At 42.8% G+C, this 24,011-nt stretch overlaps 1 protein-coding gene across 5 annotated transcripts in view; it reads right to left on the bottom strand.

Annotated features, from left to right (window-relative positions):
- LOC138259714 (leucine-rich repeat and fibronectin type III domain-containing protein 1-like protein) overlaps positions 1–24,011 on the bottom strand; it is a 3,031,897-nt gene that overhangs the window by 2,656,695 nt on the left and 351,191 nt on the right. For all 5 annotated transcript variants that reach the window (XM_069207608.1, XM_069207606.1, XM_069207609.1 and 2 more), the window contains exon 2: positions 18,170–18,256. The gene's annotated coding sequence lies outside the window, so the exon portion shown is untranslated. The remainder of the gene's footprint in view (positions 1–18,169; positions 18,257–24,011) is intronic.

Here is a 24,011-nt window from a genome sequence, read left to right as displayed (position 1 = left end):
CCTGCAAGAATTTTCCCTGTTCCCTCCCACTGTCCCAGTCCCTGTCCCCCCCAAGCTCCCTGTTAACCTACCCAAACCCCTGCCTTCCACCTCTCTGTCCTCTCATGGTCCCTGTGGTACAAGCCATGCCCCTCCCCCACCTAAGACTTCTACCCCCACAAAGCCCAAGGTTACCCCTCCCAAACCCAAGCCTCCTCCACCAAAAACAAGGTCCAAACCTAAACCCCCAACCCAAACCAAAGGATCCCCCCACAAAAACCAAACCCCCACCTCGGACCCCCCGTCACCCCTGAGGTGCCTGCATGCCCCATTGATGCCCCTGCCATGTTTAGACCACTTTGCAGTCAGGAGTCAAGTTAGGGCCATGGATACTGCCCTGTGGGCCTGGGGCACACATTACAGTTGGACTAGCCAGTAGGCCTATGTTGTATATAGTTATTTTTATTTTCACATTTCTCTCTAATATAGCTGCACCAGAGACTCGTCGGTGTCGAGGGTAACAAACTTGTCCTGGCTTTCCATCCACATGTATGTGTTGCATATGTGCGATTTGTTGTGTGTGGTTTTTGTGTGAGTGTGTGTATGTGTGTGTTGCTATGGGTGTTTGTTTGCGTGTGTGTGTAGCCGTCGCTAGCCATGCAGGTCTGTGTGTTATGTGTGGGTGTGTACTAATGGCCTTCCCTCCAGTGTGTGCTGGGCGGGTGTACTTACGGTTGGTGTCTTTGTCGCCATCGTTGGTTCTGGAGTTGTATGGGAAGACTTCCAGTTCGGGTTCCATTGTGGCTGCAGACGTGCCTGTGTTCCTGAAAGTGAGTGTCCCCTTTTATGTTGTTTGTTTCCGCCAGAAAAACCTGGCGGGGCAACCACGGCGGAAATCCTGGTGGCGTGTGACCTCGGATTATGGTCGGGCAAAAAATGCTTTCCGCCGGTCTGGATATGCCTACCGCCGGCGTCGGTTGCCAATCCACACTGGCAGGACTGGCAGTGATTTGGCTATGTTCCGGTCGAAACACAACCACGGTCACAATATGGGAGTCTACTCCACTGGGCGTGGGGCAGTGCATCCTCCACCGCAGCGGTTCTCGGACTGTCAAACTTTTAATGAGGGCCTAAATCTCAGTAAAGCGCTTAGATACACTGGGGCCATCACAACGTAGTTGACGGAGTAATTTCCAACAGTCCGACGCCACTAACAAGGGAGTGGAGCCATTCACCGAGTCACATGGAATTCTAGGTACAGTACCTTGGAAAACTATGAGGAAGCAAAGATGTTGCACAGAGTTGGGGAGGTGAGACATAGCTGGAGCCGGTTCGGCATCGGTTCCTTACTGCTATTGGGGACATGAGTCGTCAGTTCCTTACTGTGAGGCAGGGGAGGTGAGGCATCGGTTTCTTATGGTTGCATGGGAGAGTATGCAGTATTGGTAGCAAGGCATTGGTTCCTTATGATCCATGAGGGTTGATAAATCCAGCATGTCAAGAGGTTTGGTGTTGACTTTTCAGTGTCGCGATCAAAACACAGGGCCACAGGTGCTGCGGTGGAGTCGGATGTCCCAGATATCAGGGACATGGCACTCAGGACTCACACTGTGCTGGGACTTTGGATGCGCTGCAGTGGCATCGGACCTGTGGCATCGGTCACAGTCATCGCAATCAGCGGAGACAACAGCTCCTGTGCAGGCAGCAGCGCAGAGTCACACAGTGGCACCGGTTCCAAAGTTACTCTGGAGTCGATGCAATTGGTTTCTTCTTAGTTTCACCAAAACTCACTTTCAAGGGCCCAGGAACTGGATTCAGCACCACTTGGCAAGTCAGGCCTCTCAGGAAGAAAGCCCAAGTGCAGGCAGATGAAGTCTTTGATGTCCCTGAGACTTCTAACAGGAGGCATGCTCAGTTCAAGTCCTTCAAGAATTGTGGAAAGCAGGCTGTAGAAAGCAAAGTCCAGTCTTTTCACTCCCAGGACAGAAGCAGCAAGCAGCAGACCAACACAGTACAGCACAGCGAAACAGCAGGCAGAGCTGTAGTCCCTCCTACGGCATCTAGCTCTTCTTCCTGGCAGAATGTCCTCAGTCCAGAAGTGTTCAGAAGTTGTGGTCTCAGAGGCCCAATACCTATACTCATTTCTGTCTTAGAAGAAGGCAAACTTCAAAGGAAAATCTTTGTAGTGTACACTCCATGCCTTTCCTCTCCTCACCCCAGACACACTCCGGGGGGCTGGAGACTGCTCTGTGTAAGGACATGAACAGCCCTATTCAGGTGCAAGTGTCGGCTCCTCCCACCACTGTAGCCCAAGAAGACCCATAAGGATAAGCAGGGCACACCTCATCTCCCTTTGTGTGACTGTCTAGAGGGACTTCACAAACATCCCAACTGTCACCCTGACCCAGACAGGTATTCCACAGGCAGAGGCACAGAATGGTTAAGTAAGAAAATACTCACTTTCTAAAAGTGGCATTTTCAAATGTACAATTTAAAAACCAACTTCACCAAAAGATGTATTTTTAAATTGTGAGTTCAGAGACCCTAAACTCCAGCTCTATATCTGCTTCCAATGGGAAATTACACCTAAAATATATTTTCAGGCAATCCCCATGTTAACCCATGAGAGAGATAACTTTGCAAAAGAGAAAAATGAATTTAGTAGTATTTCATTATCAGGACATGTAAAATACACCAGTACATGTCCTAACTTTTAAATACAATGCACCCTGCCCATGAGGCTGCCGTGGGCCTACTTAGAGGCGACTTACATGTAATGAAAGGGAAGGTTTTGGCCTGGTAAGTGTGAAAACTTGCCAGGTCGAACTGACAGTTCCAAACTGGCCCCACAGCCACTGTAGTGACATGTCTGAGACATGTTTACAGGGCTACTTATGTGGGTGGCACAATCAGTGCTGCAGGCCACTAGTAGCATTTAATTAACAGGCCCTGGGGCACCTCTGGTGCACTTTACTCGGGACTTACAAGTAAGTCAAATATGCCAATCATGAATAAACCAATCACAAATACAATTTATACAGCAAGCACTTGCACTTAAGCACTGGTCAGCAGTGGTAAAGTGCCCAACACCCAAAAGCCAGCAAAAACGAAGTTCAGCACAGGATCAAAACAGGAGGTCAGAAACCAAAAAGACAGGGAAAACCACACCAAGAGCTGACAGGTCTAAAAAATATCATATGTTGTGATTAAAAGAATCAGCTTGTATGAATATAGGCCACCCATATTATGAGATAAAAGCAACTCTTCTGTTTTAAATGCAACCATAGCAACGTATGTCCCCATGTGTATTTTATTGTGTGTGACTCTGAAATGTCTATAAGCGTTTGTGAAAAAAATCTGTTCTGTGATCATACTGCTGCAATGAGATTTAGAAGCAGAAGCCTTTAAGGCTCTTCAAAACACAAGGCAATCTGAGGTATATAATGGAAACCCACATTTTTCCAGTTTGTCCCCAATTTGTTATGCTATGAGCATTTGGGCCCCAAAAGACAGACATTTTATTGTAATTTTGTCATGGACTGCTCCTGAGTTGCTACTGAATTCTAGAAGTAAACCAAGTGAATACTCCTGACTTAGTTGTGGATGTAATATAGGTGTAAGACATCCCTACCCTTAGCAAAATCTATGTGACTGAGACCCTAGGTGTTTTGACCTCTGCAGCAATCATGGTATACTAAATATGCCCAGCCCACTGTGCTTTCATTGAAATAGACAATCCTTTTTTCCACTTACCATAATTGTCACTCAAATAAGACAGCTATCTCCTGCACAGTTACACAGAATGTAAATATGGGGGGCAAGGATGAAAGTCATATTTTCCATCATTGACCTAAAATATAGTATGTAAGGTTAGACTGTGGGCCTGATTTAGAGTTTGTGAGATTGCTACACCATCACAAGCGTGACAGATATCCAGTTTGCTGTATTAAAATACCCTATAGCACTTGTTATTAAGCAGACAAGATATCCATCACATTTGCAATGGAATGACCCATCTGCCAAACTCTAAATCAGGCACCATATGTTTTTGCTAGTAAGCATTCCAGCAGGCCAAATGTCCACTGTGTAAAATATCCTGGAAGGGGCATGGTCTTAGCTGCATCTAAGATGGTGGTGCCCTGCTGAGCACCGGAGAGAGCTGGGAGAATTTGGGCAGAATGGGGCCACTGAAGTGCTCACCAATGGAGGAGATATCAATGTGTCTCTTCAGAGAACTTGGTGAGTCGCTTGAACTCTCTCTTTCATGCCGGCTCTTCTCCAGTGCAAGCTGTCGACCCTGAGGACTTTTCTGTAGTAATGGAGGATAGCAGCTGCCATTTTGTGAGATGGTCAGGGTGTCCTCATTGCAATTTTCAATGTGCAATATTTATACAACGTTATGCCTCTATTTTACTCACCGACCCTTAGGGATTATTTCTTATTCTGTTTGTAGAAGACTATACTTGTATTGACTACAAGGGGATGCTCTTTCTATTTGAATGAACATGCTTGTTTAACCAATAGGGAATTTCGCTTCCGAATTAAGAAAATCATGCTTGCATTTGACCACTAAATGCCCCATATGTTTTCATCTTTTCAGTTTTTCATAGTTCTCACCTATTTCCCTCATGTGACTTGGTTTCCTAAAGCATTTTGTGATGCATGTGTTTGTTCATATATCATAAGACCTTCTTTAATTAAACTTGAGGGATAATTGCTCTTTCCTTCAACATTTCCATATTCATGACTTCTTTCTTTCCCTCAGAGCCCACAGTAACTGTCTTCACCAAGATGCCATTTTTAATTCTATATTTCTACTGAGGACCTATTTCAACATGCTGTTTTTAACCTTTTTTATTTGCTGGAATTTTCCCCTCTTCCAGACCACTTTTCTTATATGCGAGAAAAAAAGAAACCTTAAACAGACTGGAACATCAAATACCATTTTATTCTCAGATTCTGACTCTGCTTTCACTGATATGGTTGCACTACTTTGAAACTGCCCAGTAACATTTCCAAAATCATCAAAATTTGGCAAAGTTCCATTAGGTTCAAATATGAGACTGAAAAAAGACACCCCATCAGCCCTTAAATCAGCTCTGATTTCTATGAAAGTGATCCCTGAAAACATTTGTGAATTGAATCCATTCATGGAAGAGACTACCAAGAATTTGAAACTTTTAGATGATAAATGGCCCTCCCTGGAGTTATGTGTTTTGATGGTAAAACAAAAAACTGATAGCCTTCAACCTACAGCCTCCTGTACTACTCATTTGGAGTCAGAGATATTGCTACTTTAAAAAAAACACTGAAGATCTTGAAAATCGTAATCAAATAAATAACCTTCATATTTACAGTATTCCCCAAGACACTGAAGGCTCCAATCTGACGAACTATTTTCAGTCCTTTCTACCAAAACGTATGTATATGTTTACGACCTTCCCTTTTAACATCCAACAGGCACGACGACTTGGTCCCAGAGATTCTACTAAACAAAAAGTAGTTATCTTATAGTTCTTGCACTACAACGATCTTCTACAAGTGATCTTTGCCATTAAATCTTAAAAGCAAAATGTCTGAGCTAATCAGACACTATGGGCCTGATTTAGATTTCAGCGGATGGATTACTCTGTCATAACAATGATGGATATCACGTCCGCCGAAATATAAATCCCAAGGACATAATGGGATTTATATTTTGGCGGATGGGGTATCTGTCACCATCGTGATGGAATAACCTGTCTGCCAAAATGGAAATCAGGCCCTATTTTTCCCAAAGTTGTAGCTAAAGTCACAGCAGATCAATGAAAGCAATTCCTGGATATGCACCCTCAACTCAGATTCATGAATGCCAGATTTGGTTTAATCCATCCCTGCTTGTTTAAGGTGACTTATAAAGAAAAAACTACTACTTATGAGGACCCGGCTGCTCTCAAGGAATTTCTTCAGCAACATGGGGATTAAAACATGGAAACTACAAGAACTAATTGATAGTTAATTTGTTTTTTGCATGTTCTCTTTTACAATCACTAGGTTATTGTGATATTTTCCACGTCTTATGCATTATACTTCTCTTATTATGACAAGTTAAATGTATATATTTTTTCTTTCTCCTGATATGTGTCTGTTTTCCCATTTGATTATCTTACAGTCCAAAGTCATGTGATGTCCTCATCCAAATCATAGCTGCCCTGCCCGTTTATATGGAGTTCGACTGTTGCTGCCCACATCTTCTGGTGTTGCCACCCTCCTTTTTGTCTTCTGTGTATTTTAGGTATGTTTTTCTGTCATCATTTGTTGTGTTTTTTTACTGTTTTCTCTTTTGTGTTCTTTCTGTTACCATGCTCCATATTCATTTTTTCCTTATACCTCATCTCCATCCCCTCCCTTGTCCTTACTAAGCATAATTCTTATTCTTCCCAATATTTGATTCTTTGTTTTATAGATTTTTTTTTATTGCAGACAGACAAACTGTGCATGCTTATATTTAAGTATTACATTCTGAGTTACTGCAGATAACATTAAGGGTTGAGACAGCCCTATCAAAGTTAAACTCCAAAGAGTTGTGACATTACTTCAAGAATCATATCTTTCTGAGTTGGAGGCTGCAAAACTAAAAACATGTTGGGTTGGAAATGTTTTTATTTCTCCTGCTATGGGTAGAAAGAAAAAGTACTTGTTCTCCGTCATTAAAAACTGCATATTTCAGTGTTAACTCAAGAACATGATTCTGAAGTTAGATGGATTATTGTTAAACTTATTACCGATAACAAACCCATTACAATTTGCAATGTTCAATGTTGAAAATTCCTTCTGGACAAATATTTCCAACCAATTGCTTCAGTGTGATGCTGATTATATGATATTCGGTGGTCACTGAAATCAAGTTTATGACCACATATATCAAATAGACATTCTAAAGTTACATTTGTTCATGCTAAAATGCATACTCAATTTAACTCTGCCACTCACCGCAAATCTTTAGTCGATATTTGGAGATTACGTCACCCAGTCTTTCAGGTTATACCTTTTAATCTGCCCCTCCTCACTCTAAATCTCGAATAGGTTATCTCTTTCTCAGTAAATCCTTGGCTCAATATAACCTTAACTCCAATTTAGGATCAGTTTTAGTATTGGTTTATACACCGGTATATACTGACTTTGATTTTATAGTTTTTTCATCATACTCAGGTAAATGGTGCTTCAATAATTCACTACTTTTACACACTCAAATTACCTCTCAATTTGAAACCTTTACTTCTGAATTTTTTGTCCTTATCACTATTTGACTCCTGTTTTGTAAAAATTTGGGATTCCTTCAAAGCAGCAGCGCAAGGTTTTATAAATAGTTTTGCCTCACATAAGAAAAAACTCATATATTGTAAGCACATTCACAACTTTTCACAGCATATATTGTATATTTTTCTCATATTTAGCTCCTCTTGAACTGTTTTATTGTCTACTTTATACAGTATTTCAAATGTATTAATTTTGTTGTGTTTTATTGCGCCTGCTTATGTAAAATACTGAATGTTGTTTATTGTTCTTAATAAACTCTAACTTAAAATTAAAAAAATATGCTGGGAAAGTGCTACTGTAAGAAACCCTTTCAGAGGGCCATGAAGAAAGCAGGAGTTACTTGGCCCAACCTTGGGAGTTGAGTCCCTTAACCCCCAATGTCCTGGTGTCTGACCTACTTTGGACTCACAACAACTGGGTTAATTACCTCTAATAATAATAATAATAATAATAATAATAATAATAATAATAAATTGGTTTGTAGAGTGTGTGGTTACTCCAACAGAGTGTCCCAGCACTAGTAGCCAAAATGAGGAGTCCACGCCACCCAGGACCAGAGACAAAGACAATACAACTGCTTACAAAACCAAGTCCTGAGTTTTTTCCAAAAGACTGTTTCAGAGGTTTCCAACCTTAGATCAAAAGGCAAGGTGTTCCAAAGCTTGGAGACACGGAAGCTAAAGGAGCAAGCCCCCATGCATTCTCTAGAAATTCTGGGAATGACAACATGAGTCCCATTGGAGGATCTCAGGTCTCTGTTTGGGATTTATCTTTTTTCCAACTAGTAACCATAACGGGGTCGTTTCCGATTCAGGATTCTGTGACAGACACAAAGAGCCTTAAAAGGAATTCTCTTACTAATAGGGAGCCAATGTAACAGGCCCCATAGTTTCCTGTCTCGGGATATTAAACAGCAGATGAGCTGCCGCATTTTGCACTTTCTGAATTTTTAACAGGCGAACTTGTGCAGTGCCAAGGTACAAAGTATTATGGTAATCTAGCCTTAACATTACTAAGGCTTGAATTACAGACTTCCTGCACTCCAGCAGAAGAAAGCCAGTGCATTTGCTTAAAGCTTTGAGAATACCAAAGCATTTTTCTGCCAAAAAGGAAATCTGGTTTTCAAAAGACAGCTTGGCATTGAACTAGATTCTTTACTTTCACAGGTAGTACTGGTACAGGCCTTAGAACCTCCAGCCACGGTGCAGAGGATCAGATTGAAGGCTGCTTCCCAACTATCAGGACCTTGGTTTTTCCCCCATTCAGGTTGAGGCAGATTTGGGACATCCAACCTGCAAGGTCAGACAGACAGGATTTAAACCGGTTAGCAGATGTTCCTCCTTCCTGTGACAAAGTGATAACAATCAGTGTGTCATCAATATAAGATAAAATATTAAATCCATGGCGCTGAATGACATCAGCAAGGGGACACAGATAAAGGTTCAACAAAGTAAGACTCAAAGCAGCGCCTTGCGACACCCTCTGCTGCAATGACACCAACACAGAGTAAAATGGCTGTTGTACCATCTAGAAGGTGTGATTGTATAGGAATGTGACTAGCCACCCAAGGGACAGCTCTTTTACACCGTGCTTCCGCAACCATTCCAGTAGTGTACTATGGGAGACAGTGTCAAAAGCTGCGCTTAAGTCTAACATGATCAAAGCAGCAGTTTTCCCCTTATCAACTATCTGTCTCAAAGATTCAGAAGCTAGTAACAGAGCAAATTATGTGCTGAAATAAGGGCGGAAACCTGACTGTGTTTCATGAAGTAACTCTTTTGCTTCAATTAAAGATACCAGCTCATCGTTCACATTATTTTCAGCCACTTTGACGAGAAACGGGAGCAGAGAAATCGACCTCATATTTTCTGGTTTTGAGGGATCAAGGGAAGGTTTGTTTTAACAACGCCACCACAATAGACTGTTTCCAGCTCATATAGACTTTGCCAGTTGCAAAAGACCTTTTAAGGAGGGTTCATAATTCTGGGAGAATTTCCTCCATGCCTCTCTCCAAAAACATAGGAGATTCCGGATCCCTAGGAGAGCCTGATTTCACCCTCTTCCATAAGGTTTGAAGTACTTTGATATCAATAGCACTTAAATCCTGCAGCCCTTCTTCAACTTGCCTGGTTTTAAACTGAACATCAAGACAGGAGGCTCCAGTTTTTCCTTACGAAAGGAGTCATAGATACTCAGTATCTTACCGGAAAAAAAACTGAGTGATCTCATTACACCCATCCTTCAAAGGAGTATTTACTGGAGCACTCTGTTCCAGAGAGGACAGAGGGGGTCATTCCAACCCTGGCGGTCATCGACCGCCAGGGTGGATGACCACGGAAGCACCGCCAACAGGCTGGCGGTGCTTCCCTGCCCATTCTGACCGCGGCGGTAAAGCCGCGGTCAGAAAAGGGGATCCGCCGGTTTCCCGCTGGATTTCCCCTGTCTGGGCTGAATCTCCATGGCAGCGCTGCAAGCAGCGCCGCCATGGAGATTCCGACTCCCTTCCCGCCACACTGTTACTGGCGGTTTTTACCGCCAGGAACAGGATGGTGGGAACGGGTGTCGTGGGGCCCCTGGGGGCCCTGCCCATGCCACTGGTATGGGCAGTGCAGGGGCCCCCTAACAGGGCCCCAGCATGATTTTCACTGTCTGCATAGCAGACAGTGAAAATCGCGACGGGTGCAACTGCACCTGTCGCACCCCTGCAACACCGCCGGCTCCATTCGGAGCCGGCTTCTATGTTGCAGGGCCTTTCCCGCTGGGCCGGCGGGCGCTCCTTTGGCGGGCGCCCGCCGGCCCAGCAGGAAAGCCAGAATGGCCTCCGCGGTCTTTTGACCGCGGAGCGGCCAAATGGCGGTGACCGCATGGCGGGCGGCTACCGCCGCCCGCCGCGGTCAGAATGACCGCCAGAGTCTTTATAATGGAAATGATTTCTCTTGAAGAATTCTGTGGTTGGCCAACTTCATTAGCATAAAAAGAGCACTATGTTTTCTTAACCGGCTTGTGGTAGCCTTTAAGGCTATACTATATACCCTTTCCTCCTGAATATTGTAACTGTGGTGGCAGCAGCGCTCAAGATATTTGCACTGCTTTTTCAGGAGCTGAAGCTCCTCAATAAACTATACAGCAGAGGGCTTAGACACTTAGCGGAGTGGCAAACAACTGGTGCAATGTGGTCCAATGTGCTTATAATCTAATTGGCCAACTGAGAATTTACCTTAGTGGATAGGGTGGGGCGATTACGCATCAGGCTTTCTGAAAAAGCTGTTGATGTCACCTGCCTCCAATTCCGTGAAAAAAAGTGCTTCTCTAAATTTAACCTCCTCAAAGGGGCTGGTACCATAAACTGAAAAGGTATAGCAAAATGATCTGACCAGGTGAGGAGGATGGGGAGATCAACCATCACCCCAGCAAAATTAACAAAAATCATATCTAGTATGTGACCTAATTTATGTGTGGGTGAATGAACCAAGTGGGTACATTGAAGGGCTGCCAAGTCTCTCACCAAGGTAGGCAGCCTTGCACTCTGGGACTTCAGTATGGAGATTAAGGTCCTCTAGAACTAAAAAATTAGAAAGATGAATTTAAAAAGGAGGCAACCTATCTGCCACCATAGTAACAAAGCTCAGGGCTGGGGCAGAAGGACGATAAATCAGAAAAACAGACACAGGGAAATTGTCAGATAAAGCCAAGGAGAAGTAAGCAGCTTCACTATCAACAATCCTAATTGCTGACAAGGTACATTTAAAATTTGTTTAAAAATAATGCCATTCCCTCCCCATTTCTTTAATATTTTTCTATCCAAATGCATAATTGCATATCTTTTTGGAACTGCTGACAAAACATCAGGCTACGACGATTTGGTAAGCCAGGTCTCTGACAGAAACAGAAGGTCGGTCTATGATCTACAAGAAAATCAAAGACCTCAATAGAATGCTTTTCTAGAGAATGGCAATTGAGTAAATAACAACGTACCTCCATAGGGTTATGCTTACTACAAAGCCCTCAGTGTAACTTACATTGAGTGAAGAACACTGGAAATTGTACCTACCACTGTCCTTAATGCCAGCAGAAACATCCAGCATATGCAGGCAGTCTGGTGCGCTAGAATGGGCGAGGCACTTACGTTCATTCATAGTGTAACAGATGGAATCTGACTCTAATAACCCAGGGGTCCTGGCCCCTGGCTCTGTCCAGGCGCGTACTGGAGCAGATGGGCTTGCCCCTCAGCACTTTCTCTCATTGGTAGTGTGGGTTGAGCAGTTAAAGGGTGCTCTAGTGGGGGATAGATGCAGGGGACTGAACACATGCTCACAACTCAAATTACATTCAATAGCAGCAATAAATGATTGTCTAAATACTGTGTTTTATGACAAAGTTAGTGTATATAAACAAACACAAAGTGATATATAGTATACACAAACAATACACACAGTCCCCTGAGGTCAGGTGTCTAGTGTTTAAAAGGCAGGCCAGTGAATTCCACTCCCTATAATTAGCGGTACGGGTTATTACCCATTCACTTTAAGCAACATTCAGATTAGGCTCCACTAGCAGTTTGAGTATCAGACGTCCCACTTCGACTGAGCTATAAAAGTCAAAAGTTTTCTAGTGCAGAAGCGCTAAGTGGCAGACATGTTCCCCCGGGGTCTTCCGATCCTTCATACAGTCTTACCCATATCACCAGGGATTATGTGACCAGAGTCACCTATAGTGTTCCTCTCACAGGTTCAGCGGCTGCCTCTAGTGAATGTCACATTCATGGTTCTGCAGCAGCTGTGCCTGGGTGTCCTTGGTGCTTCTCCAATGCAACAATAAATTCCCTTTTGTCTTTCCCAAGGGTCGGAGAGGGTTTATTGGCTGCTGGTTGTCAGTCAGCCTGCATTGCTCCTTCTACTCTGTACCAGTATGTGTATAATAACTTGTAAAGGACTTCAACGACACGTACAAACTCTATGCTCCATATTTAAGAAAAAGTGGCACATCAGCACCGATGCAGCACTTTTTCTGTACCGCCTCCCTCCTTACTGCCACCTAACGACACCATGGTTGCAGCATATTTATATTATGGCGCACCATGGTGGTTGTTAGCACAATAGCGTTGACATTTTTTACACTATTGTGGCGCTTTGTTACACTAGCGTCAAAAATGTTGATGCTACTGTAGCAAAGTGCAAGGAGGCTCCATAGGTTTCTATGGGAGCATAATTTTAAAGCCTGCTCTGAAGAGGTGTTAAAAATGACACCAATAATGGTGCAGTGAAATCTGTTAAATTTCACTGTGCCATTTTTGCAGGCCTTCTAGTTCCGGAATGCCCCCCTTGCATACATTATGCATAATGTGGTGCAAGGGTCTACGAAGTGGAGCAATGCATGCATTGCACCACTTTGTAAATATGGAGCGGGGAAAAAGCCACTTTAACCGCCTTAGTGTAAGAAAAGTGACAGTATGGTGGCGTTAAGGTGGTGCTAGGGGCTCTTAAATATGCCCCTCTATGTTGTAGCGAAAAACACCACAAGCCAACTGAGAAACAATTTTCACGTTTTTTGTTGATTTGAACCAAATCTGTCCATTCTAAATAAATGCTAGGATTTTAGACACTGTAAAGTACACTCATTGTGGGAGCCAGTTTAAATTTCATTATAAGGTTATTTAATATGGTGTGGGTTTACTGGTGAAATCTAGAGCTCTTCAGATGCCCTTGGAAATGGGAGATTATAAGAGGAATCGGCAATTCCTGGTCTGATTTGTTTGGTAGCTCTGCATTTGTCTCACACATATATCAAGAGATTTTGTTTTGCTCCAAACTGCTGTTCCACAGTTGTGGGTATTTTATCTTGCATTATAAATGTACCATTTTCAGTGCCTGAAATCATTGGGATTTCTCTGTAAATCCTTTAGAAACAGACATTCAGTTTAAGAGAATTCTATTAATTTAAATTGACTTTTCAGAAGTTGCAGAAGAACACTGCTGAGGGACTTTCAGTCATTAAATTTCCAACTTGTAAATTGGCTAGTGCTAATTGAAACTGGTTTCAGGTATGTTCGCGTGCCACGGTGTGCCATAATGTTTTGAATGAGAAAGTAGCCCATTTCCTTTTTTATGCCTGCATTATAATTATGTAAGGATAATATTTACGCCAGTAAACCTACCGCTTTTCAGAGCATTGCAAGTGAAAACAACAAAATATATGTATATTGGTTTATAACACCCACTCGTGCAACTGGTACATTACTATTAATTTGGCCTCGATTACGAGTGCTTCAGATGTTTTTGTTCCCTACGCAAATGCCTGTCTATGTAGAGATCTCAATTACTACTTATACAAAGTACAGCACACTTGATACTTGCCGGTAGCAATAGTGTCCATAACTTACTGATACATTTTGAGCAGGTCAAACCTGGTAAATTTTACCATGGAAAATGTTCTGTAAATACAGGGACAAGCCACGATTGATGCAATAGACACCAAAATGTGCAAGGTATGCCCCATTTGGCCCAAATTTGGTGTGGTTAATCACAAACAGTGAATTCCAAACCCCACAATATTGGATTTGTTTAGGTGCAATAAATATCACAACCCACAGAGGGGCAGTCATGTTTGAGAAGTATATATAAAGAGCACTACCATGTGAAGTTACAAACCGTGCAATTGGATTGTTTGATTGAAATTACATTTTTCAGAAGGAGAATCACTGAAACTATGAATGAATATCAGTTGAAATTGCACAGAAAGAAAAATAATTTGTGACAAAAAATCAAACCTACAGGACAATTATTGCAGTAGTCTATCTAATACCTAAATTTAAGCAGGCACATATTTTGTTTCTAGAACTGACACTTTTCACAAGCTTCATGGATTTTTAACACATCTGTTCAGTTCTGAAGTGACATACATGATTAAGGAGAGCAGCCAATTTTAAGATCTCTCCTTTTATGGAGTGTAATACACAATTTTCTCCCTTATAACTATAATCTTTCATCATAATGGAACGTTGAACAGATGGTCAGTGACCTCGTTTCTAGATTTACTTTCCAAGTAACTGTATCCAGGCCTTACACGACCAAAGCTATTCCTAAGCATTATTGTGGTCAATGTACTTCATATCAGTTTATCAGCGGGGTTTTGGAAATTCTAGAATTCAACAGCTCCAGCAAATCTAATGGAAATGATATTTGACTGGTCTATCATTTGACACAAAATAAATGCTTTATTTCAATTTTTTATAAAGTGATACAGACTTCAATGAGCACACGTGAGTGTTTGACTATCTATGGCGGCCCACATCAGGAACATGAAAGTCTTAGTTCACTTATTCATTAATTAATTTAATTAAGTACAAAGGAAACCTGAACAGGAGACGCAATGAAGTCAAATTGACTTTGGTACGATTGTAATTTCATAGCACTAGTATATCGTAGAAGATGTTCAGGAAAAAATGTGTTTTGGGGGTAACCTGTTCAGTAAATTTCCAAGGGTAGGTCTATGAAGGGCTACATCCCTCACAATCAGGTTAATATGACTGTGTTGCCCTTCGTACACTACATTAATTATGGTGGACAAAAATATGCTCAGCACATGTGCTACACTTATTGGGAAGATGAGAGGTAGGCAAAGGTAACTGAGTTTTCTTCTGTAACCTCATACATGCTGCTTAATCCACTCAGGGACATTTAATCATTTTTGCTAAATAATGCTCCGTACTATCAGTACTCTATCCTACTAATCCTACTATGGTTTTGACTTAGCCTATTTCATAAGCTAGTAATTTTTCCTCGGTGCAATGATTGTACACATGATCTTTCACCTTGTCTGTGCGATCAGAAATCAGCACAGAGCATTTTACATGTAGCATTTTTTGCACCTTTTATTCCAAATGCAGATTCTGCACTTTTAAGTCCTTGTTAATCAAATACTTTCTGCGCCACTGCACAGAAGCACTGCACTTTTTGCAGTCCCTGCCTACAGAGAAAATTGCGTTTACTTTCCTGACGATTTTAAGACGAATGTTATTTATTTTCTGTATCTTTATTCTTTTTTTATTCCCATTAGATAAACATCTTCTGCATTTCAAGCAATGCATCCCTGAAAGTTTTGGCCTTAGATGAAACTGTGTTGTTACCCGTGTATATATATTTTTTTCGAGGCCTGCTCTAATGTTTTGCAATTACATTGGTATGCTCGAAGTCAAATGTCATTGCACTCAGGGCACTTAACGATTTGTGCTTTCAAGCATTTGAATGGGCGCAATAGTTCTCTTTTAACCTTTCTTCATAAGGAAGTCATTATGAAATCATTTTATTTTAGTATTTTCCAGCTTAACGTATGTCTTAAATCATATGACTGTATTTTACTTTTATGGTTTACATTCTTATGACCGAATAAAGTTAGTGATTGATTAGTTGACTGTGTTTCCCTTCAGATTGGCATGCTGATACACCAATGAGGAACCAACTGACTTAGAGAGCGGTTGCCATTTTGTAGGCCCATGCTTATATGGGAAATATCAAAATACACAAAGGGTAACTGGAAATATGTAGCAATAGATGACCAAGTTATGTGGCCCGGATGACTAAATCACGCAGCAAGGAAAGGTATAGTATGCAGTATAATATAGCACATTCTGCTCCAGTATTATTTCACTGTTTTGGCATTTCAACACACATTAATGCTATCTGTGCAAACAGTTCATCTCACTAAACCATTTTAACACCTGAATACAGAAAATGAAAGGTCACCAGGTCACCTTTCCAAATGCCTGCCTCTGAAAGGCACCACCATTCGGGGTCCCTTTTTAGCAACCTATAATTCATTTAATATAGAAACCGTTAATTTTATTGTTTAAAATCTACATATTTGCAGACCTCCACGACTGTATCACAGAAATGGACCTTTGGCTATATGGTCATGGAACTCCTTGGTGACTTGCAATACCCTTATAATGTACAGCAAGGGTATTTTATCTCACATATAATCCAGGCTATAAGCACTAGAATGTAAATTAAAATTTAAATAAGATAAGCTGCTCGTGTTTGCAGGTGGGAAAAACCTAACATTTCCACAAGTGTTGTGATGCAGAAAGAAGTTTCAATTTATAAACAGGAATCACGCTTAGTAAACATGATGAGAATTTGGAAATGTATTAAAAATCAGAGATCATTTTTGTAAATGTTTTGCTCTATTTAAATATCACTTCAAAGCAGTACTGAATTTGCTCAAGAAAGAGTGCTGGTGCCCTAATCTCTGCTCAGTAGCCCGTGACCGGTGCAATTAAATGTCAACACACATACCAAGGCTGGCAGGCTTTAATCCACTGCCAGACAGTCCCTGCCCCTTTGTTCCACTCCGGCAGGTTCCCACTTCCCCCTTTCACAGTGGGTTTGCCGTAATCTTCCTCATCTTTCCGATCTGTGTGTTTTCCCTCTCTTGCAGTCACTAAATATCTGATACGAGGAAATAAGTGCTGGCCTCTAAAAATAAATGCCGGTGCCCCTCTCCGTCAACCACCAGCTGAAATTAAGCACTGCTTCAAACTGCTTCATGAATTTACTAAATTGAATCAGCCTCATTCACTGTGGTTCAATGGCTCTTCACTGCACTTCAGTTGATAGGACACATTAACAATTGCCACAGACAAAGTAACATTAGAGCGCTCATGACTAGACCTCTGTCAAACCGCTTTCTTCAGCATTACAATGAATAATATTTGCATGCGTTTAGTAATACAATAGTTTATTATTTCCAAAACGTGCAGTTAATTCACACACCACCCTATTATAAATGATACCAACCTACCAAACTATTGTTTCTCGGGCTATCATGTTGCTGAGGTTTCATTTTTGCAGCAACCTTGAGTCTTGTCAACATGAAGTGCTTTACTTGTACAATGAATTGCTGGTAGTTGGAATCGAGGATCATTTTTGGGGACCTTGACTTATTTTTCAATATCAGATTTTGACTCAGAGTTAGACAGTGAATGGCAAAAGGTGGAAAGAAGGAGAAAGGGAAAAATATGATAGCAGTGACAAAGGGGGAACGCAAGGATGAAAAAAGCCCACAAGGATGAGCTACAGAAAATGAAAGTGCAGGGTGGGAGAAGAAAGAAGCATGAAGCAAGACTAGGCAACTTTGATATTTGGCACCACATAATGAAGCAGTACCAGCAGAGGGCTTCTAAGTATTTATTTGTGCCCCAAAACCTTTTTCACAAATTAAGGACTGCATACATGGTTGGGTCAAATCTACTGCAGAGACTCTGGAGAAGAAATTAATGTATTTCCCCACTTCCTTAGAGGGCACACAATCTGACTGGCAGAGGTGAACTGTGTGTATCAACCAAATTAAAACATGTTCGTCTATACTTCACCAGGAACAAACCATGGACAACTATTGCTTGTCCACAAACAAAACAGGATCTATTTGCCTGAGTACCTTCACCTTGCCTTGATGGCAATCTTTACTAATCAGTGTAAACTGCTTAATTCTGAACAGCCTGTTGACAACCATGCCTTTAAATGTGTGTCAGCCCCTTGAGATGGTGATGAATGGATGGTGACCTTTGGAGCTCGTAAAGATTAAGAAAACACTATGCAATTATTACAAGGCAATACAATGCACATTTCCAGTATGTCTTGCTGATTCTTATGCCACCTCAACCATCCTGCAGCATCAGAGACAATCAGCTGTCCAATTCAGGAGGCTCCTTGAAATCAGTGCAACTTTCCTTTCAGCCTGTGGTGTTAGGCATGCAGAGAACTATAGTTTCTTTTTTTATTACTAATAGGAGCTTATAAGTCTAACTCTGTGCTCTTCCAGCCCTTCTTTTCTTAGGTTTTTGTCATATTTAATTTTATTAAGCAACACAATATACTTTCCTAAGTAATCTTACCTTGCTTTCCTTAATTGACAATGAATACAGATATAATTCCTCTTGTTAGGGACTCTCTGGCACTCTGGCATCACTTTCTAAGAATCCCTGAAAAACAAATGCAAACTTTGGTCAGAGGAAAATAGAAAAGTCGAAGAAGATTGATGCACAAGGTAAGAAAGAAAGAGTGAGTCACATAAAAAGATCATCTTCTAACAAATCAACCGGCAGCTTTTGACTACTGACTTGTCCACCATCGTTATCTTACATTTCAGAAAGTCTGACATGTAATATTCTGTTTGGTCCAGTTTCCTAAATTATGCGGGCTCAACTGCCTTGGGGTAGACCTGCTTACCGCTAGACAGTTGTATCTCAAAATATCAAGGGAACATATTGTGACCTGAATATCAACTATAGCAGTACTATCGAGATTCACTACTCTCAGCTCTGCATCCACATACAATGAATACTATGTGCTGTCAAAGTACATATAGGAGAAACTTAGGCCCTGATTTATACTTTTTGGTGCAAAACTGCACTAACGCAGTTTTGCACCAAAAAGTTTAGCTCCGGCTTGCACCATTTCTGTGCACCAGCCGGGCACCATATTTATGAAATGGTGCAAGTCAGTGCAAAGGGTAGGCTAGAGTAAAAAAACAAATGACGTTAGTCGGGTGGGGCTGGCGGAATGGAAGAAGGGAATTTTGCACCAAAAAATGATGTTAGGCAGGTTAGAGTAAAAAAAAATGACTCTAACCTGCCTAGAGTCATTTTCTGGTGCAAAACCATCCATACCACATGTCTCCTGTCTTAGAAAAGACAGGAGTCATGCCCACCACCCCAATGGCCAGCACAGGGGACCAGGGTCCCCTGGGCATGGCCATTGAACCCAGTTCCATGTAGGGGGGCCCATTTCAGGTATACTTACCTGGGATGGGGTCCCCCATCCTCTGCTGTCCCTCTGATGTGGGCGGCAGTGTCCCTGGGGCCTGGGGAGGGCACCTGTGGGCTTATTACATGGTGTTCCACCATGGACATAGGCCCACAGGTTCCCTAACGCCTGCCCTGACCCATGCATTAAAAAATGGTGCAAAGCAAGCTTTGCACCATTTTTTGACCCCTCCTCCCAACAGTGCGTGATTTTAGCACGAGGGGATAAATATGGCGCTAAGGTTATAGAGTCATTTTTTTGCACAGGAATGCCTACTTTGCATCTCATTGACACAAAGTAGGTTTCCATGTCCCAAAAATTACTTTAACTCCCCAAGGGGCATATTTATACTCCGTTTGCGCCGAATTTGCGTCGTTTTTTTCGACGCAAATTCGACGCAAAACTAACTCCATATTTATACTTTGGCGTTAGACGCGTCTAGCGCCAAAGTTCATGGAGTTAGCGTCATTTTTTTGCGTGAACACCTTCCTTGCGTTAATGGGGGATGGGCGTCGTAAAAAAATGGCGCAAATCGGGTTGTGGCGATTTTTTTGCCTCAGCCTGACTTGCACCATTTGTGGACGCCCATACGCCATTTTCCCCCTACACCGGCGCTGCCTGGTGTACGTCGTTTTTTTTAACGCACACCAGACAGCGCCGGCGGCTAACGCCGGCTAACGTCATTGAATAAATACGGCGCCCGCATGGCGCTTCAGAATGGCGTTAGCCGGCGCTAATTTTTTTGGCGCAAAACTGCGTTAGCCAGTTTTGCGTCAAAAAGTATAAATATGGCCCCAAATGTGGTGCTAGACGGGTCTAGCACCATAGTATACATATGGAGTTAGTTTTGCACCAAATCTGCGTTAAAACAATTACGCAAATTCGGCGCAAAACAAGTATAAATATGCCCCTAAGTATAGTAAATCTATTTTTACATATCCAACATTTGTGTAGCCTGTAAATAGGCTGCAATATGTTTTGTATAACAATATTCTGCCCAAACTATTCTAAGTAGAACAAACTGCAAGACTGCCTATTACATAAACCCTTGTTATAGCGATTTACTCTATATCTGTTTGTTCTGACTTTCAATCACCATTCAATAACGCACTGCAGTTTATGTCTCATAGTACATCAAATCACAATTTAACCCAAAAAACTATTAAAAAAACCATTACTATTGAAAGGATGAAACAAGAATAAAAATCAATGTAAAACTATAACACCATCACGATATTAGCAAGGCCTCTGTATCCTATTCTTTTCCAGTATAGATCCAATCACAAAACTCATATTGTCTTCAGAAACAATGGACCCGATTGTAGCAGGCAGAAATGCAACCATTTAAATAGAGCGCAGACCTAGACTGGGGCTGTGGGCATGAGCACTGCTTGTAGCTCATGCCGCCCACGCCTGTGACACAGAGAAGCATGTAATACTCCCCATTACACCAAGGAATCTGGCCACTGTACCTGTACTTTCCTGCTGCCTGGCCCTTACAAAGGAACCCGCTGTGGCCTTACAGTCCCCATTTACCATTTGCTCAGAGCGACTGCTAAATGCAAGAGTTAAACTTCTGGAATAGAAGAAAATATGAATTTGGTAACTTCAGGTATACATGGTTATTCCAGATTCTGTGAGTGCTAGATGAGGAGGGGCTTAACTACTAATTGCAGAATTTAGGCGTAAAGACCCAGCCAAAACACGTATTTTGAGGAGCAGCACCTAAGTTCCGTGTCTCTTGTATACAGATTATGAGTACAATTACAGAAATATGTTGGTATCTGTTAGACCTGACAGCCTTAGGGTAGTCACCCCTAACTTTTTGCCTGCCTCCCTCCTCGTTTTGGATACTGTTTTGCTGGTTTTTAGACTCTGCGCACTTTACCACTGCTAACCAGTGATAAAGTGTATATGCTCTCTCTCTGTAAACATGGTAAACTTGGGATCATACCTGATTGAACTATTTAATCTACTTATAAGTCCCCAGTCATGTGCACTCCAGGTGCCTAGGGCATATAGATTAAATGCTACTAGTGGACCTGCAGCACGGATTGTGCCACCCACTTAAGTAGCCCCTTTTCCTTGTCTCAGGCCTACCATTGCTAGGCCTGGGTGTGCAGTTTCACTGCCACCTCGACTTGGCATTTAAAAGTACTTGCCAAGCCTAGAACCCCCCTTTTTCTGCATATAAGTCACCCTTAATGTGTGCCCTGGGTATCCCCTGGAGCAGGGTGCTGTGTAGGTAAAAGGCAGGGCATGTACCTGTGTAGTTATATGTCCTGGTAGTGTAAAACTCCTAAATTCGTTTTTGCACTACTGGGAGACCTGCTCCCTTCATAGGCTAACATTGGGGCTGCCCTCATACACTGTTGAAGTGGCAGCTGCTGATCTGAAAGGAGTAGGGAGGTCATATTTAGTATGGCCAGAATGGTAATACAAAATCCTACTGACTGGTGAAGTCGGATTTAATATTACTATTCTAGAAATGCCACTTTTAGAAAGTGAGCATTTCTTTGCACTTAAATCCTTCTGTGCCTTACAATCCACGTCTGGCTAGGTTTAGTTGACAGCTCCTTGTGCATTCACTCAGACACACCCCAAACACAGGGTACTCAGCCTCACTTGCATACATCTGCATTTTGAATGGGTCTTCCTGGGCTGGGAGGGTGGAGGGCCTGCCCTCACTCAAAGGACTGCCACACCCCCTACTGGGACCCTGGCAGACAGGATTGAACTGAAAGGGGACCTGGTGCACTTCTTAGCCTCTCTTTGAAGTCTCCCCCACTTCAAAGGCACATTTGGGTATAAAACAGGGCCTCTGCCCTACCTCATCAGACACTTGCTGGAGAAGAAACCGGAACCAGAAACTACATCCTGCCAAGAAGAACTGCCTGGCTGCTCAAAGGACTCACCTGTCTGCTTTCTACAAAGGACTGCTGTCTTGCTGTTGCCCTGCTGCCTTGCTGAACTCTTGTCTGGCTGTGAAAGTGCTCTCCAAGGGCTTGGATAGAGCTTGCCTCCTGTTCCTTGAAGTCTCAGGACCAAAAAGACTTCTTCCTTTCACTTGGACGCTCCGTGCGCCGAAACTTTCGACGCACAGCCTGTTTCGCGGCGAGAAAAACGCCGCACACCGACGCTGATCGACGCGACGCCCTCGGGACGATCGAGACTTCGACGCACAACCTCGCAAGGACAAAGCCGCTCGACTTTCCAGGAGAAATCGACGCGACGCCCACCGTGAGTGCGAAACTTTGACGCACGGCCTCGCAAGGACAACGCCGCCCGACTTCCAAGGAGAAATCGACGCGACGCCTGCCGTGAGACCAAACTTTCGACGCACGGCCTCGCAAGGACAACGCCGCCCGACTTCCAAGGAGAAATCGACGCGACGCCTACCGTGAGGTCGAAACTTCGACGCGCAGCCCCGCAGAACGACGCGCAGCCGGAAAACAAGCAGGAGAATCCACGCACAGACCCGGGACATCTGGTAATCCCCGCGATCCACAAAAAGAGACTGTCTGCGCGCCGGAAAACGACGCCCGACTTCCCCGCGTGGAAAAGACCGACGCAAGTCTGTGTGTGCTGAGGAGAAATCGACGCACACACCCCTTTTTCCACGCATCTCTTCTCCTGTGGCCCTCTGAGGAGATTTTCCACCAGAAACCAGGTACTTTGTGCTTGAAAGACACTGTATTGCATTCTAAAGACTTAAGACACTTCATATCACTTCCCTGTGATATTTCTACAATTTTCCATTGCAACTTTATTCTTTTTGACCTACAATTATCCTGATAAATATTATATATTTTTCTAAACCCTGTGTGGTGTAGTTTTGTGGTGCTATATGGTGGTATTGTATGATTTATTGCACAAATACTTTACACATTGCCTTCTAAGTTAAGCCTGACTGCTCGTGCCAAGCTACCAGAGGGTGGGCACAGGATAATCTTGGATAGTGTGTGACTTACCCTGACTAGAGTGAGGGCTTTTGCTTGGACAGGAGGTAACCTGACTGCCAACCAAAAACCCCATTTCTAACATTGGTGATCAGCGGTGAGGATAGGACTTGTATTTGTGCAGTGACATACAGTAGCTAAGTATCTCACTACCTACCCACAGTTGAAGGTCAACTTGGTTTTTATCTCTTTTTGAAAATCCATTTTTTCCTGACAATTTTCAAAAACTAAATCCTCACTCAACATGTCTCTGACTGGGTCTCAGACAGGGGACTTTGACCTAGTCCAGTTGGATACATACACGGTCAAACAACTAAGAGGATTCTGCAGGGCATTGAGGGTACCCACCCAAGGGGCCTCCAGAAAGGAGGACTTTCAAGTGGCGCTGAGGGCCTGGGCAGAAGCCCATTTAGAGGATGATGAGGAAGGGGAGCCAGAAAATGGCCCCTCAGAAGGATTTCCACTATCTATGGATGGTGTTACCACTGCAATTGTGCACCCTTCCAGACCAGGGAGCAGTGTCTCCATGCAAAGCCTGACCGCAGAGGAAAGGAGAGAGGAAAGGGAGTTCCAATTGCAAATGGCAAAACTGAAAATTGAGGCGCAACAGGAGGAGAGGAGGGCAGAAAGAGAAGCCAAACAAGCTGAGGCTGAAAGAGCAGCCAAACAGATTGAAGCTGAAAGGACAGCCAAACAGATTCAAGCAGAAGCTGAAAGGGCAGCCAAACAAGCAGAAGCTGAAAGAGCAGCCAAACAAGTGGAAGCTGAAAGAGCTTTGGCTGAAAAGAAACTATTGTTGGCTCATGAACTGAGTCTCAAGGAGCTGGAGATCAAGGCAAGACAGTCTGAATCCAGCAATAATGGTGGCAGCATACAGACAGGACCTGCTGGAGAAAAGAAGGTTCGTATACCCAAAAATGTGGTGCCCAGTTTTGTGGTGGGAGATGACATAGATAAATGGTTAGCTGCTTAT

The sequence above is a fragment of the Pleurodeles waltl genome, chromosome 9 (assembly GCF_031143425.1).
Source record: "Pleurodeles waltl isolate 20211129_DDA chromosome 9, aPleWal1.hap1.20221129, whole genome shotgun sequence".
In the NCBI taxonomy this organism is placed as follows: domain Eukaryota; kingdom Metazoa; phylum Chordata; class Amphibia; order Caudata; family Salamandridae; genus Pleurodeles; species Pleurodeles waltl.
This window is presented reverse-complemented; position numbering and strand designations above follow the sequence as displayed.